Source organism: Adiantum capillus-veneris, chromosome 13 (assembly GCF_014529385.1).
Source record: "Adiantum capillus-veneris isolate H3 chromosome 13, ASM1452938v2, whole genome shotgun sequence".
Taxonomy (NCBI): Eukaryota; Viridiplantae; Streptophyta; class Polypodiopsida; order Polypodiales; family Pteridaceae; genus Adiantum; species Adiantum capillus-veneris.
This window is the reverse complement of record NC_140943.1, coordinates 17,073,642-17,090,333: the sequence shown is the minus strand read 5'-3', so window position 1 is coordinate 17,090,333 and position 16,692 is coordinate 17,073,642. Positions and strand designations below refer to the sequence as shown.

The 16,692-nt window shown below is 41.9% G+C and overlaps 1 pseudogene; it reads right to left on the bottom strand.

Moving 5' to 3' along the window:
- Positions 1–11,915: 11,915 nt before the first annotated feature.
- On the bottom strand, positions 11,916–14,701 carry LOC147443652 (putative clathrin assembly protein At4g32285 pseudogene; annotated as a pseudogene).
- Between the last annotated feature and the right edge of the window lie 1,991 nt (positions 14,702–16,692).

Below are 16,692 nucleotides of genomic sequence, written 5' to 3'. Positions count from 1 at the left end.
ATCAAAAAAACTATCTTAGACTTCTTCAAGGATAGTGTGTAAGGAATGGCCTTGATTCACACTCTCTTCAGTGGATACTCTACTGGAGGTTTCTCCAAATATGCCTTGATTTCCTAGTACACGACCAGATCTAAGGTTCATAAAGACTTGTGAAGCCCTGGATAGTGACTTGTTGTCAATTTCCACTTGACTTGATTGCAACTTCTATCAAGCCGTCGATTGCTTGTCTGCAACCAGATCCCTGTATCAATTTTGATCAAGTTAGCTATTCTTTCACAAGGACTGTGTAAGGTATGCTAACTTAGTCAAAAAAGTTGAAAAATGGGGCAGATGTAAATAATCGGGATTATTTACTTCTGGTAAATTTTTGCATCTTTTTGGTCAGGTGAGCATGTACACATGTCTATCACATCAATATAAGCCTATGAATCAAATCATTGATTTTGGATAATTTTTTTCCCAATTTACACTCAAGTTCTCGAAAGTCAGTACAAACTTTAGTTTTTACCCAGTTTTTTGCCAGTTTGGTGATCCAAATCCAATGTGCCTTTACAAAAGTTGTTTGTACACATGCAATGAGTCATTGGTATCAACCTTGGTGAATTTTGAGCTGAAAGTAAATAATTGTGATTATTTACTTCATGCTTAAAATAAACATTTTTTTTGCATTTTTTCAATGGAGAGTCTTTTCATGAGTTATTTAAGCCTAGGAATCAAGTCAAAACTTAATTTGGCCCAAAATGTCAAGAATAAGTAAATAATATGAGTTTTAGCAAACTCTTGAAATTTTTACCTCAGTATGTCCTTGAACTTACCCACTGGTTCATTCAACTTTTAAGCATACTCTCCAGTCGAATTGAGTGGTTTGGAGTCTTTTCGTGCTATTTCTAGCCATAGACCTGAAATTCAGCAACTTCAAATAACAACTCACAATGATTTTTTCGGAGAGAGCAATGTTCTGAAACCTTGGATCCTACTTACCCTACTCCTAAGTTCTCATGCAATGGGGTTGTGGAAAGTGTCCACCAACACTCGTTTTCTTGTTTTTTATGGTTTTATGAGCATTGATCTTAAGACTTGTCTCGTCTATCAATCATCCTCAAAATCCTAATCTAGTCCTACAATCATACAATCCTAAAGGCACTCAGCAAGTACGACTTAGCTCCAAGCTACCTCTACACAGCAAAAGACGACAATCTTAGGCCATGCGGTTTCTAAAATAAAGTTTTGACTCTAGGAGATCCTAGAGAAAGTTAAAGGATAACTTCACAAGGTGCTCGTGTTTTTCCCTAGTTTAAGTCTCTTCGATCCCCGGCATCTGTGCCAAATGTGGGACGGGTGTCTAACCTCACTCCTATCTTATTGCAGATTTAGCGAGAACCACGATTAAATTGTCAATCCATGGAATGAAGCTAACTCGACTAGTGCATAGAGGCTACAAGAGGTTGTCAATCTCTCGGAAAACAACAAACAACTCGCATCTAACTCAAGCTACACTCAAGTGACTGAAATCACCAAAAGCCATAGGCAAACAAATCACATCCGTTACAACATCAAATGACATCCAAACATAATGAAACTTCTAGGACATTTAGTGAGTCTTGTTGATTTCTTAGATAGATTGAAGATCTGTTCATTCTCTTTTGGTTGCCTTATAGGTTAGGACGACCTTAGTTGTTGGTTTTAGTGCATTGTGCATTGAGTCTGCACTTTGAATCTTGTTGTAGATTGTATTTGGTAGGTGGTTGTGGTGAGTAGGGATTAGATTGAAAATTTCTGCTATCATCTACCCAACTATCACTTCTTTTTGCTTTGTTTTATTTTATATTTTGTAGTTTTTTTGATTAGATTAGTTTTAGGAGTAGTAGCTAGGTTAACATTACATTTTGGTGTTGCTTGGATGAGCCAAAGTTTCTTTTGGATGCCATATTCTGACTTTTGATGACTAGATTAGTTTTAGGAGTAGTAGCTAGGTTAACATTACATTTTGGTGTTGCTTGGACGAGCCAAAGTCGCTTTTGGATGCCATATTGTGACTTTTGATGACAAAAGTGATTACACAAGCAAGAAGTGTGCATAAGTTGGAAATGGAGCGTGTTAACTGAGGAATTCTTGTTTGTACACTTGCATGCACTCTAGTAGAGCATATTTGGAGATTTTGGTTAAAGTTTGAGTGATCAATTGTTAGTTTAAGCAGATTTTGTAGTAATTGGCCAAGTCAGACTTGAAACTTTGGACAGAGGCTAAAAAGTGATCAAAACACTTCACATAGGGTGTCATTGGGAAGCCCCAAAGGTAAGGAAACCACAGGAAGTGACCAGGTTCAAATCAGACCCTAGTGGCATCTACCGTGGTTGATGCCACTTGTCAGTTTTTCATAGCTAGGGCATACTAGCTGGATCCTTAGATTCCATATCTACCAAATTCACCTTCCACAAGTGAAAAAGGTTCAAAAATTGGATAAAACCAACCAAAATTGCTTAAGTGACCAGACCTGGGGAGTTATCTTGACTTTTGATAGGTCAAAATCCAAAATTGCAAGTAGCACATAGGTGCAAAAGACTATACAGGAGATAGGGAAGCCACTGAAAGTGTCAAAAGTCCAAAATTCCACAAAAGTCAGCTACCGCGGTGGTTGCCATTTGTGCGAGACTGGGACCAAGTTGGTGTCATTTGATTCATAGCAGTGCAAGGATCCCAAATATACCTTTCTTGACTCATTTGGACCAGTAAAAGCCCTCCAATTAACCATAAACTGGATGTCCAAGGACAACTTTTGATGATTGATCCAACAAGCATCAAAAGGTGTCAAAACACTTCATACAGGATGTCACAAGACTCACCAGGTAAAGACCAACCAGCAAAAAGTGACTAGATTCAAAAAGCTCACTAGTGCCAGCTATTGCGGTAGCTACCATCTGGCCCAGCTAGGAAATTTGACCCTACGAGCCTATAGGCCATCTTGCCAGGGTTCCAAAAATACCTTGGTTAAATCAAATAGATTCCATAATCACTTGTAAAGAGCTCGTCAAGACTAGGCTTTTATTTGTCAAATTCTTGACCTAGGTTTTAGAATTTTTGCAAAATTTTGAATTTTACTAAAGATTCCAGAGAGAAATTTGGACTAATCACCCAGAAGGCCAAGAGGCAAAGTGCTTAATCTTGTGTATACATAAATCCAGGTTATCAAGAGCAAGGACTGCACAAGAAACTAGTTGACCTCACAAATCTTTGGTAAGAGGTTGGGATTTTGCAAGAGTGTGTCTGTCTTTTTCATGTATTTGAGATCGAGAAGGTATCGATTTAAGAGACGATAGAGTAACAACAAGCCAAGGGAGTCTAGTATCAATAGAGGAGAGTGTAAACCAATCCAAGATAGATCTCTTAGCTCCAATCATAGAAGAGGACAGTGATACCGACATCTCTTTCGACAAATCATATCAGTGGATGGCTAACCAGTAACTAGGAGGCTTCCAACAACAAGGGACTATGGGGGGTACCACTTTCCAAAAACCATTAAACACACCAAAATACACAACAATATTTCTAAAGGGACCAAACACCCATGGAGCCCTATTATATGTGGATGTTCAAGGACTTCAATGCATCTGTATTGAAGAACGATCTGCTAGAGGATTAGAAGTAATCCTAGTAAATGACGATGGTGATAGATTCCACGATGAAGAAGGGACCTAGAAAATTACAATCGATATGGAGATAACATAGCAAAAGGGAAGATGATTATAAGAGAACCAAGACTTGTCTCCTACACTTAGCCTTCCTGAAGCCTTTTACATTCATGATAAGAAAGTAGCAAAAGTGGCTAAAATTCATGAAAATATTGGGATTTACAAGCACGGAGATGGGAGAGTCATCTCTTACTACCATTGTATGGAACCCCTTGTGAGTGAATTAAGCAAAGGCAAAGTTCTGTACTTGTTTTCATATGACTCTACAACAGGAACGCATATCATTTTTGTCAATAAGTATGGACAAGAATATGAGCCAATCCACCCAGGGGATGTAGAAAGAGTGAAAAATCCACAAATTTAAGCAGAAAGAAGGCGAATCTGTACGAAAAGCAGCCTTAAAGTTGAAGAGATATGTGAAGTTTTGTCATATGGACGAACTGCCAACCCAGTCAAGGTTAATGCTCATCTTTATCCAAGGACTGAGAAATGCAGATCTTCAAAAGGACCTTCACATGAAAAAGAGGCCTACATTGAATGAGTTGACGAAAGAATCTCTCTACTTGGTAGATAACTGTGCTGTCTACAAGGAAGGAGAATACAAGGACTTAGGCGATGATTCCTTGTCACAGCATAGCGGATCAAAAATGGTCGAGTCAGTGCTAAAATATGAATCCCCTATAAACCAAGAGTAGCTCATTGAAGAGAAACTCAAGAGGATCAATCCATTGCTAAGCCGCAGGCTAAGCAGCCTAAGTGGTGTGTGATAGAGCAGAAGTGGACAAATCATGAGATCGAGGAGTGCTATTACAACAAGGGATACATAAAAGAATGCCAATATGCCCCACAAGCCCAAGCAACACCAGCACAAGCCCCACTAGTGTCTAGATACACAACAGGAGTCCTTCCAGGGCCAATAGCAGTTGAAAGACCACAACTTGTCTTAGGACAACAACCCCCGCTACGAAGAACAAGACTTGTAGGAGTCAGATATGCACCAACAGTAGAAGAACGTGAGGAGAAAATCTTAATATATAGCAATTCCAACATATTACGAAGAGCCCAATGATTGCATGATGAAAGCTGGATATTATCCCCTTGAAGAACCAAAAGTGTTGGAACCATGAAGCATGATTGGATCGGTTGGACCACCAATTTCTGCCCATGTTGCAGGAGAAGGTAGATACATCTTAGACGAACGCACATTGCTATTTATATAAGGGAAGATTAGGGGGATCAAGACATGCTTATGAGCAGAAGACTGCTCAAGGAGCACCTCAAGAACCCAAAGGACCATGTTACAAGTGTGGCAGAGACCACTTGATGAGAGACTGTCCTCATGACGAAATCATGAGGGTGAATGCATTTTGTGTAGAGTGTGGAATTCCATCTCCATAAGCAACTTATTTTTCCTTTCAACAACACCAATTTTCTTAGGTGTATACGGCATTGTACATTGGTGATTTATCCAACGACTAGCCAGAATTCCATTAAACTCACGAGACATATACTCCCCCCTTGATCTCAACGGAGGTGCCCGTAGTACATTTAGAGACACACAAGAAATTTCTTGAAGCATGGACTTAGCTTTAAGTGGATACACCCGTGCATGCCTGGAGTAATCATCAATGAAAGTCATGACGTATAGGTAATTGCCTAAGGATGGAGTTTGCATAGGCCCTCAAACATCACTATGCACAAGATGCAACTTTCATGTAGCCCTTACTAAATCATCCTTTGGAAAATTTGAACTCAGCATCTTATCCAAAATACAGCCTTCACAAACATGTTTCACAGATGCTTCAAGAGGCGGCAAAGAAACAATCATATCATATTCCTGCAAAACATAGCAAACTTACAAAATTCAAATGCCCAAAACGTGCATGCTAGAGTTTTGCATATGAAATAGCCTTTGAATCCACAATTACATTTTCAAAATGTGCAACAAGCTTCCCAAAGTTCAAGTCCAAATGTGGTTGAACATGGAACGCAATCCATGTACCTCCACCTCAGATTTTGATGAAAATTGGTACATGGAAATTTTGACAGTGGCTAGATAAGATCATGCATAGGCATGGATTTTGATAATCTTATCTAGCCTATGCATGATCTTATCTAGCCATTCTCAAAGTTTGGAGTCAAAATTTGATGGAGGAACATGGATCACGATTCATGTATCTTTTCATAGTGGGGGTATCTGACTTGAGTACATCTCAAATCTCAAGTTTGGGCTAAAAATACCTTCTAGAGAGCAAGATACAAGCAAAATCTATTGTGTCCTGGTCCCGAGACTGTTTTGAGTGCTGTTTCAAGTGCAACTCACCAAAATTACTCTAACTTTTGATAGACAACTCCAAATTGAGCTAGGTATAGCCATAACTAAAGCTTGCAATTCGGACTATTTGATCAAGTGGTCAAAGAAGTGATAACTCTCCATTTTTGCAATCCTTTGTGATCGAATCGTGCATACCTGTGGGATTATCCAATTCTTTTTCAGAAGGCTCTTGCCTTGGAAAACGTGCATAAAACCCCAGAACTGTACATGATCATTTGAGGAGCCCAACTAGTGGGGCATTACCATATGTGCAAAGGGGGGGAGAGAGATGCACAAGAGAAAATCATCGTGCTACATAGAGCAAGGGAGAAGGCAAGATTTCCATTAAAGCTTCATCACCTACAACTACTCACACACACAATGTAGCACCATGAAGTGCAAACTCAGTCCCCCTCTAAAACATGGGCGCCTCCTCCAACTGATATTCCGGATTGCCCAAAGAACCCCAACAAAGGAGCAAAAGTAATGTTGAATATACTATAGGAAACACCATACAGTACTGGGTCAGAAAATGAAACTGTGATACCAATCCAGGTGATCACAAGAGTCCAAGCCCAAAAAGTGGTAGACGAACCCATCATCAAAGAACCAAAAACCAATGCACCTAGCATTGAACGAAAAAGTCATCAAAACATGGAAAACGAAAGCTAGGATGAAGCTAGGAAGGAATCTGAATAGACTTTCTTAGCCGACAAGCTGAAACAAACAAAAGAAAAACTGAGAAAACTAGAAGGAGAAACAAATGAGGAAAAGGGAACCATGGACGTAATGCCAGAGCCATCCATAGTTGAGGAACCTAAGAGTGCTAGTTCAAGAGGATCTATATTAGTATAAAAGGTCAAAAAACCATTAGAAACCCTCCTTAAATCCTACAAAGCACGGCTCAAAAACAATCAAACCCAATAACAAAGGTGAATGACATATCCATATGCGGAGCTAGAAAAGGAAAGGCTTGAAATGTGTCAGAAAATGATTCAAACAACCCAAGCTTTACTAGAACCTCCAGTTGCAAAACCTGAGGATGTGATCATTGTCCCACCAACACTAATAATTCCACCAAACCAAGAGCGAATAGAGCCAGATCCCAGTCACGAGCATGGACCAAAGCTCAAGGACCCAGAAAAAGAATCAAGGATAATGTTGAATACCACAGACAAATCTTCCAAGGGATTCCACCTAGCTATACCAGAGGGTTATAGAGAAATAGATGGTCTTGAAGAACTATGGAAGCAAGTCAGAGAGGCCAACAAAACTAGTGAGCTAAGAAAACGTGTAAACCAAACCAGAGATGGAAGAAGGGTGTTCCTTCCACCAATAGAGGAATTTGAGATTGGAAATAAATATGAAAGTGCACTTGTATTGGGGGACCAAGGATCTGTACAATCTATTGCCAGATGTGGTGCAATTCATAAAGCACAAAAAGTGCTAGAGGAGCTTCATGTTAGCGAATTTGTCTCTTGGAAGGCACTGAAATGGGCCTGTGCTACAAATCAAATAGAGGGAGAGAGGGAGAGGATACATGTATTGAAGAATGGGATAAATAAATAAATAAATAAATAAATAAATAAATAAATATATCTATAGAGAGAGAGAGAGCTCTAATTTGCTCTCTAATTTCATGGATAATAAACTCTAAATTGCTCTCTCTCTCTCTCTCTCTCTCTCTCTCTCTCTCTCTCTCTCCATTTGTAGGGCTTATGTAGATAGTGTTGTTATGTGTAAGCACTGTTGGAGGCCTTACTATTGTACCATTGGTAAGACGAGCGAGACCCACTCTAGACGGGTCGTGCGAGCTAGTTATATTAAACACTAGAATACTTGACAAAGAAATACTCATTATTGAAAGTTTACTCAAAATATTGGCATTTAATATTTATGCTATAACATAGATTATATAAGGCTAACATACAAATAAGCTCCATGCACTTTATCAAGGTTCAATGTCTTCATTGAACACATATTTTTCCCATTGTTTTACCAAGGGAACTAGGCTGTGGGCACCGGACAACTGTGGTTGTTTAGTGCTCGTCGAGTTTAATGTTTGAGGGGGCACCCTCGTCCCTTGATATTTCCTAGAATGTGTTTTTTTTTTTGTAATTTAGTGTATTTTTTTGCAAGGCATCTCACATTTTCACCCATTAAAAACGTAAGAAACAAAAAATACCCAAAAATGGTAAAATGTCCTATCAAAAAGCAATCCTAGCGTTGGGGATCCTAGAAAACCTATAAACAATTACAATGCACCTTCTATGTTATGAGTTTCTATAGTGATTTTTTCCGCAATTCGAAAAAATTGCAATTTTTTTCATAGTTTAGTTATAATTGTAAAAAAAACCCTGCAAAGTCTAGGCAAAAAACCTGCAGCACAATTTTTCTATTTATTTGGAAAACTGTTCTTTGCGAACACTGCCTGGTGCGCACGCACCATGTCCAGTATGATTCATGAGCTTATAATAAGGGAATGCAAAAAGAAAGTTATCTAATTTATGATGAAGATAAAAGCACTTTATAGCAATGCAATGCAGAACTTGCACAACTCATCAGCGCTGGCCGAGGACCATGTCACCATATACCTACAAAAGACAATAATATTCTTTTTGCTATTTTGCATAAACCGTGTCTGCTTGCAGTTGCATGGAGCTGGCCCCATCCCCATCCCCATCCCGGGCTGCACAATCCAAGGCTTTGGTTCTATTGCGGCTTGCCTACCTAGTGTACCTTATTGCTGCACCGATCCCCTTTCTATCTGCCAGTGCCATAGGTGGTTTCAAAGAGGAAAATTTCCAAAATAACAGGCATTTTTTACAATTTACGTCTATTTTCTTGAATTTTCGAAGTGGATTTCTCCTTCTCCTTCTCCTTCTCCTCCTCCTTTCAACCGGCTCATTTAACTAGCTCAAGCCTAAGCTGAGGCACACTTTTCTGTACCTCCCCCCCCCCCTTCCCCTTTCCTATTGGCTTTTTGAAGTCAAGGAGTCTCATTCCTTGCAGTGGCGCGTGATAGGTAGGTTGGATAAAGCTCTGGAGAGTGGGTGGGGAGGTCTGGGGTTCAAGGCGCAACAATCGGTTGGCAACCCTAATTTTTGTGCTTGTTGAAGGGGGCCGTTGATCCCTTCACTCGTGTAACATTTAATGGCCTAATAACTTGTGTGTAGCGGAAATGAGCATGAACATAGTGGGCATTTCATTAGAATAGATTCCTAATGAGAATTACAAGAGTGCTTGGGTGGAGAGAGAGCAACAAAAAGCATAACACCTAGTTAGATAGCATCGACAATACTTTCAAAAGAGAGAGAAATTAAGTTAATGACAACAGTTGAGGACCGGATTTGCATGGACCCGGTCCCCCCTCCAAAAGGCTTTGTATTATGGTTTCTCCCATCAAGAGAGACATTGTACAATACAATTCTTTGTGTTCCTTCAAGACTAGCTAGTGCAATGAAGATGAAAGCTTCATGCACTAAGCAAACACTTAACAAACACAACTTGAATTATCCCCGTTCTCACACCCAAGACCTCACACACCTTCGAAGATGGTGAGAGCTAGCAGGGTATGAGAGTAGATTGAGAGGAAGAAGGAGTATCTTACGAGAAAGATGTACATCTCCTCACATAATCACTCATATTAGCATAGCTTAGCTTAGTAATTAGCTTGGTAGAGGAGATGAGCATGCATTGAAGCTTGGCTCTTGGTTGGATTTGCATCCACATACCAAGAGTGTGTTGATGTAGGCTTCTATCTCACAAGCTTGGAGTAGGTGATGAGCTCTCTATTAAAGCTTGGGAAGAGATAGTCTTCTCTTTCTTCACACATGAGATTGTGTGAGTGTGTGTGTGATAATGCCTTGCAAAAATCAGCCCCCTCTCTCTCTTGGGCGAGCCCCCTTGCTATTTGCTCTTGCTTCAGCCTCATTGGCCCTCCCCAAGTCAAGCCAATCACAATTAAGCAGCATAAGTGATAGCCTTTTGACACGTGTCCCCCTTTCCCCTTTTGTGAGAGCTTTAGGTAATTAAATAATTAAACTAAACTCTCATTGGACCCCTTTGCCTCCTGGCCAATAGGAATCAGGCAAGCCATTGGGCTCCTGAATGCTCATTGGACCCCTTGGGAGACTGCCCAATAGTCTTCTAGGAGACTTAATTCTCATTGGTTTCTTTTATTAAATGTTTTTAAATTAATTAAACTAGATTTACTTTAGCTTAATTCTCATTGGTCCACTTCAAAGGTCATCCAATAGAAACTGGGCACACCTTGTGGACATCTAGCTTAGGGAGCTGACATGTGTCCCTCATTCCCTTTGTGTAAAGGGAGCCTGTGTGTGTGTGTGTGTGTGTGTGGCTTTCTCTCTCATCCCCTAGAAGAAGGGCTTGTCCCCTCCCATGTAGGGATATGTGTTGACTTTGGAGAGCACACAAAGCATCCAATTTCCCCTTAAGCTTTAACCCTTTGGACACAACCTTTGAATTTTGGAACCTTAGCATTTTGGAAGTCTTAATGGGCTGAACCTTAGGGTCTTTTTAGCCCATTGTTGCACATGGCTCTTTTGCAGATGGCCCCCTCTTTGGATCCCTATTTTCCCTCCTTTGGATCCCTACTGTGGCCGGTCTGCTAGCTTAACCAATATTCTAGCCTTTTCTCCCCTGGCACTTCCCCACATTAAATGATCAGTTTAATATGAGAAAATCATTTAGGAGAATTAGATATTGATTATTATGACAACTCGACCCCATGCCCCTTATAGACGAGCACACCCCCCCCCCCCCCTTTCCGCCCTTTAATTGACACCTCAATTTTGGAGGGGATCTATGGTTGAAAATTGGAGTCATTTGTCAACGAAGATCACAACCGTTGATCTCGAATGTGAACTTGATGTAAACTAGGTGTGAATTGACACGAATGTGAACTCGTTGTGAACTTGCATGTAAACTAGATGTGAACTCTGCAAACTATGTGTACTATATCATTGTGATGTGAACTCGATGTGAAATTGTAAACCCAAATAAACTCGGTGCGAACTAAGATCGCAATGAGCTAATTGTTCTAGAACTGTAGATCCTCTCCAAAAAAGGAGGTGTCAAATAGAGAAGTCCCCCTCCCCCCCCCCCCCCCCCCCCCCGCCTTCCGCCGCGTCTACAAGTGACACAAGGGGAGACTCAAGGGATCGATGCGACAGGGGCGCATGATCGGTTGCAAGCACGCTTTGGGCCATCTGATCTCCGCAATAGGGAGGGAGGGGGGCGGGGGGTTATACATGCAAGGTCGCCTTTTGTGCATCGACTTGTGTCAGCTCAAGTGGATAGGACATGGGACTGTGGAGGGGGAGGTCGCGCAGTTCAATGGGCTGCCGAGACGTAGGGGACCCTAACTTTTTTCCCCCCTAGGATGGGTCAACGGCCCATTAAACTCCAACCGTCGATCTCTTGACTCCTCCAGTGTCACTTATTGAACAAACACCCCCCGCCCCCCCCTTTTGCCCCTCCAAAAAATAAATAAATCTAATAAATACATAAATATATATATATACATCAGTACAATATACATATACCACACAGTGCTCAATTGAACAACACCCCCCCCTTCCAAAAAAAAACAACAACTAATATATGTATATACATCAGTACAATATACATACACTACACAGTGCACACCCGCTTCTCCATCCAGTAGTACTCTTGTGTACATTGAGTCTCTCGTTTGCCAATGTGGCTTCCAATGGTTACCTCAGTGATGTCAAATTCTCAGACGTCAAAGAGTTGAACAGACAACCAATGGGCTCTAAATGCTTAAAGTCACACACTAAAATCAGACTTTAACAAACTACGATTTGACCTCTAAAGTTCATATTGTACTTTATAAGATAAGATGAGAAAACCTGCAACAATTTGAACAATGAAAGGGTAGAAACCTCAAACTCAATCCATTTACCTTCCAGAACATTTGATACAGCCTTGTTGCCTTTGAAAAAGCAAGAGAGCATAATCCCCTTCACTGCCTGCAAAACTCAAAAGTATACTTGATTTTTGCAGCAATGGGAAGACGAGTCACATAACAAGAATCAACTCAGTATCAAGGAAATTCGATTGGTGTCAAACCAAGACAATCACTGCGTAGACTCTGAAACATTGGTCAGATTTGTTTAGAGAAGATTGTATGCGTCAAGTTTCAAATAAGAGGTTCAATCCTCCATAATTTTTGACATATGTCAGCTAATGTAAATTCCATGCTGTCGTCTCCACTTTCCCAAGCCCACACCGCTACCAGTTCAGCTCATCAGAGCGCATATAGCTTATTCAACCTGCAGGCTTCACAGTTTAGCCCCCAGAGTCTGCCTACATGAGACCTCAGCTTTCTGGGAGTGGATAAATTAGCTCTGCGTTATTACGATAGGACTTGCCACTAACTGTATTGCTTGTCCTTTCACCCCTAGTGGCTTGAGCCAAAATAATGAATGAATGAATGGCAATGAGAATATGTAGTATACAAATTAGCAGCCTGCATAACTAGGCATAGTTAGAATTGAGTCCATAGTGAGGGATGGGTAACGCTGCAGATTGGAAAGGGTTGGCAAAAGGATTTGATGCGAAGTTTAATGTGGGAACAGCACCATGGCCAAAAACGTTTCCTTGTTGTTGGTATTGATGCCACTGTTGCTGCTCTTGGAGGAGAAGTTGTTGCTTTCGCCTCAACTCGGACAATTGCACATACGGTGGAGGGGCTACATTAATGGAAGCTGCAAAGGGATCTTCTTTGACCTGTGTCTGATGTGTTGATCCTGCGGCTGGAGGGACAGGAAGGGCAAGAAAGTTCGACTGAGGTTGAAAATGTGCTGCCATGCTGCTGGCACTCCCTGCTGGACCGGATGCAACTGCCTGCCTTATCCGGTTGTCGACAGCTTGATCATATAAACTATCCAGTAAGAGTTGATCAAAGCCTCCTGATAGCGTACTACCAGTGTGCGGCCTCGACATTTCACTCTCCGACTCAGTCAGCGCAAGCTCCCATCCTGTCACCCCCTTGCTCCCTTCCAGTACCTTGTCCGGCATCGGATGACTATAAATCTGATCAGTAACATCGGGGAAGAAACTTTCCCATGCAGTATTGGCCCCAGTTTTCGAATTCCCAGAGAAAAGAGCTAATGCAAGCTTGTTTTCCTGCTCCTCGGATGACATGGTCGGCCCTTCATTAAGGTGAAGCAGATTGGGGCTGCTGCTAACTTCTATCGCTGGAGATGAGACTGCATGAGGGTTCGCCATTGGCACTGGCTTGGGAGGCAAGGAAACTTTCGCAGAAATTCTTGGGGGAGTAGCAGGCCTTGGAGAGTAAGGAGGGGCCGGGGAAGATTTGAACCCTTTGCTTTCATAGGCACGATCCCCGTCTAACTCGTCCTGAAAACTTACAGACCTGGGCTGGGCCGGTGCCTTGCTCTTCAGCTTGCTGCTATCTCGCGCTGAATCTAATCTAAGCCGAAGAGAAGCTGCCATTGTCTCCAGCATCTCTCCAGAGATCTTCTCAACAGCCGGATACTCTGTCGCCTTGCAAACGCCCAAAGTTTTGCAGAAGTTGTAGAAGGCAATCAGCTCGTCGACCTGTTTTGCTGCCTTGCTGTAGATGTCAAATGCACTTATGCAATCAAGCTGCTCCAAATCAAAAAAAGCATCCAGCAATATGGCCATACCATCGCGAATATCAGAATAGACCAGAAAGCTCTCTCTCACTATTGAATGGAGTGCGAACAGCACTAGACGGCTGGTCTTAGCAGCACCAGAGGGCCTGCAAGCGAGAATTCTCTCGAGCAAACGCTGGAATAAAGGAAACTTCTGCATCAGCTCTTGTGGTCGCATCTTCTTGACCGGTTTTCTTCTTCTATGGGAAGAATGCTGCTTGACGCGGCTTCGATCGTCGTCACTGCCAGAGGCAGGAGGGGATGCGGAGCTGTGGCGACGGCCTTGGTCGTAGGAAGAATTATTATTTGGAGATTTCTGAGGCTTAGATGGGGAAGAAAAGGAAGGCATGGAGCATTCCAAGCGTTGATCCAGATACAGACCATATGCGCGTACAAATGCAGAAAAATCCCATCCGTTGCAATGGGATTCTTCACGAAAAGCATGCACATTAAGCACATGCGTACCTTTCTTCCGTGCAGAAGCGAGCTCATGCTCAATGGCAGGGTCACCATCCCGAAGCAGACGATGCGCAAGCATCAGAGTTTTGATGGCGACGATCCAGTTGTGCGTTTTCCGCAGCCTCTTCGCCAAGCTTGCAATGCAGGCGTTGACATGCTCTCGGGAGCCAGAGGTGAGGTAGAGAAGTTCTTGTACATATTTCTCCTCCAGTGGGGTTTCGTCGTGGCGTGTGGCCTTCACGAGAGCAATCTCCACTTCAGATGAGCCTGCGCTTCCTACTTTGGCGATGGAGATGCTAGTGTGGTCTTTTACGGCCCCAAGAGCCCTTCGGAGCTTACCTTGCATAGAATCCATGGTGGATGAGATGAGAGCCGGGGGAGCCAGAAAGACAGCAAGAGCTAAGGCAATGTGCGCATTACGTTGCAAAGAGAGAGAGAGAGAGAGAGAGACGAGAGAGACGACAAGTCGAGAGAGCACAGAAGAAAGCCGTCCCGGGCATGTGCTGCGGCGGGTAGTGGAAAGCGTTCAAGCATCCAATATTGTCGCACGATCTTCTGAGAACATCAAACATCCCCCACGGACCATTAGCAGCCTGGATTTGCCAGCTTGGCTAAATGACCTGGAAAATGGTCCTCTCACAACCAATCCAACACACAAGAGGTGACAAGACCAAACCTTTCAGTATCGCTAGACTTCAGTGGCCACAAAATGGAAGTTGAACACAGACCAGCATATTGATTTTTTTTTGCCTTGGAACATGAAGCTAAGAGCCCTGTCTCACCAAGCTCTTAGAGCGGTTGGAGGGGTTGTCAGGATTCACACTCTCTAAGCACCCAAAGGGGGTCACACACACAGGCACCTGTAAACTCTCAATCAAAAGGCAAAATTCAAATGCGCTCGGTGAGTGACACCTGTAAAGGAATGCATTGCATTCATCTACTTTCAGCTCATGAGTTGCAAAAATCGGGTTTAGGCTATATGTTTCAAGGCGATGGAGCGGAAGAGGCTAACCCCTCCATGTGTTGTAAGCATATGGCGAGACAAGAGTGCTTCTAGTGTGACTAACCTCTCCATGTGCTTGGCGGGACGACCTCTAAGATCATATGCCTCCTAAGACTCGTGTCACTGTCATGAAATCTAATATCTACCTATCCCAAATGATTTTCTCATATTGAATTGATCATTTAATTTAAGAAGATAAAAGGGAACAAGAGTTAGGATACGGATATGTGCTGCTAGATCTATTCTCAACAGGGGACCAAGACTGGAGACAAGCTTATCTCAATAAGGGTCCAAATGGAGAGAGGCCTACCAAAGAGAAATGTACACTGAATGGACCTTTAAAATTCCTTAGGTTAAGCTTCATTAAAGCCTCCAAAGGTTAATGTCAAAAGTCCTTAGGCCCAGGACCATTAGGTAAGACTTTGGCCAACTTTAGGTGCTTGAGGTGCTTGAGCCAAAAGTCAACACAACTCCTATAGAGGAGGGGGCGAGCCCTACATCTACGAGCATAAGAGAGAAAACACACACACACACACACACACACACACACACACACACACACACACACCTAAGTACTTATACAGCTAATTTTAACCTAGTGCAAAGGTCGACTCTATACCATGTCTAGTTTAAGATTGGAATTATATATATATATATATATATATATATATATATATATATATATATATATATATATATATATATATATATATATATATATATATATATATATATATATAACCCCCGAAACCCCTCAAAAAAATCCCCCCCCCCCAACCCACCCACCTCCACCCCCCCTTCCTACACCACTTTGATAAGTTTTTTTGGCCTCTCAAGCTTATGTTTTTTTTAGCATACATGGTCCTTTACCCTTCATAGGGCACCTGGAATATGGGACACTACCCCAAAATAGTGTAACTGGCGTTCTTTTTTGAGATATTGTATTAGCTATATGAAATGATCGTAGCATACATCAAATAAGTAGTTCACGTTTTCCCTCTTACCTTGTAATGGAATTGGCCTATTTAACTTGAGAGGAGCGAAAATTAATGAGAGTACCTTTGAGAAGTTACTTTGTGAGCATAGCGGGTGAACGTAACTGAAGATAGCAACATAATCATAGCAATTAGTTAACTTGGCATGAACAATGCTTTTGCAAGAGAGAGAATTTAGAGAACATGACAATAGTTGAGGACCGGATTTATGTGGAGCCAGTCCCCCCTCCAATAGGCATTTGTATCATGATTTCGCCCATGAAGAGAGACTTGTTACAATACAATCTTTGTGTTCCTTGTGACCTAGGTGATGCAATGAAGATGGAAAGCTTCATGCATCACAAGCATAACATAAACTTTGAAGAAAGCTTTAACTATCTCGAGCCTCAGTCCCAAGACCTCAAACACCTTCGAAGGTGGAGAGAGCTTGCAGGGAATGAGGGCAGGGAAGAGGAAGAAGAAACATTTCATAGGAGAAATAATTAGTTCCTCACTTACCATAACTCTTCTTGCTAGCATACATAATAGCATAGTAATGAAGATGGAG